Source organism: Coregonus lavaretus (assembly GCF_964263955.1).
Source record: "Coregonus lavaretus genome assembly, chromosome: 26".
NCBI lineage: Eukaryota > Metazoa > Chordata > Actinopteri > Salmoniformes > Salmonidae > Coregonus > Coregonus lavaretus.
In genome coordinates this window covers 11,125,791-11,127,421 of record NC_140013.1, presented here as the reverse complement: position 1 = coordinate 11,127,421, position 1,631 = coordinate 11,125,791, and positions in this window count along the sequence as shown.

The window sequence follows — 1,631 nt, the reverse complement described above, 5'->3', positions numbered from 1 at the left end:
TTTGCTGAATATCTCTGTATATATCAAATTCCATACAATGCAGTGCAAAGTGCTTCACATACACAAAGAGAGAATAAAACATAATACATGTATTTATTTAACCTTTATTTAACTAGGCAAGTCAGTTAAGAACAAATTCTTATTTACAATGACGGCCTACACCGGACGACGCTGGGCCAATTGTGCGCTGCCCTATGGGACTCCCAATCACAACCGGTTGTGATAAAGCCTGGAATCGAACCAGGGGGTCTGTAGTGACGCCTTAAGCACTGAGATGGCGTGCCTTAGACCGCTGCGCCACTCGGGAGCCCATAAATGAGGAGTAAATAGATACATTTAAGATGGTTTAACAACAGTGGACAATTAAAAGCGCCCTAGGTAAAAGGTATGAGCTTTTTCTTAAAAATGTCAACAGTTTGTCAACTCACTCCCATCTGCATGTGTATTGCTAGAGATTGGAGAGGACAAGGCTAGAGATTGGAGTGTTTTTTTTCTTCGTTTTACCTCTAGAGGGCAGAAGTGACCATAATACATACTCAGGATCTTCCTGGTGAAGAAACTAGACTGATATTTGTGGGCACTCCTTAAACTGATCCTATTAGTACATTTTATGCACAGGACTCAAATGTTTTCTTCAACACTAGTTATGGAATTTCAGTGAGTGAGAAGTTTTTTCTACATCAAAACATCCTTTTCAAAATTATCATAGCAATGTAGGTTCTCAAATGCCATTTGTATTTCACTATCAATTGATCACTTTGCACATTTCATTGCCATGCAAAAAGGCTTGCGATGGGGTGAGTTGTTTTGTAATAAAACGCAGGAATTAGCTAAACATTTTCATTCCGATTCTAAAATGACCTAGCTAATTGAGCAAACTTTAATTCCGTATGAATTAGATTCCAGGCCTGGGGAATGGTTAGTGATGAAGTAGGGAGTCTACTACAGAGGCTGTTGAGTGGGTGTGGTTCTGTGTTGTGTTCCTTGCTCTTTCTCAATTCATATTTTTTGTGGTTCCTTGCACCCTCTCTCCTCGCCTCCTTCTCAAAATCCATTGGAGAAGAAGGTCCAAGGGGAGGGATTTAGGAACTTCTCCTCGAATACTGTTGAAAAGGAGGCGCGGAGATAGGATGCGAGGAACCACGGAAAGACAAATTGAGATAGCACCCCAGTGTGAAGTTCACCTTCCTCTCCTGTTCCTTTCTGCTGAAGCGGCTCAATACTAAGCAGCTGGCCTCCTTGACGTTATGTCCTTGGGTACTAAAATGAGGCGCTAAAGGTAAAATGATAAGCTAATTTGCCAACCATGTAAGTCCATCCTCTCCTCCCACAAATGCACACACACTCATTATTAGTCAATGAGATTCAAACTCATTTCCATAAACAGTCAAACAGAATCATTCCAGTTGTGCCCTGGCTCTGACACAACATGTTGAGATAACTGATGATCAAAGAGGATGGTGGGAGTGGGAGGAGATGGGGATACGTAGATAGAGAAACCACAGAGAAAGTACAGGGGAGTGATAGTGATAAGGATGTTGGGTAGACCAGAGAGACTTCAAGAGCAGAACTCCAACAGCACAGCATGGGGGATAATGTTTATAGAGCGCCTATAACCCTCACTCACTGTC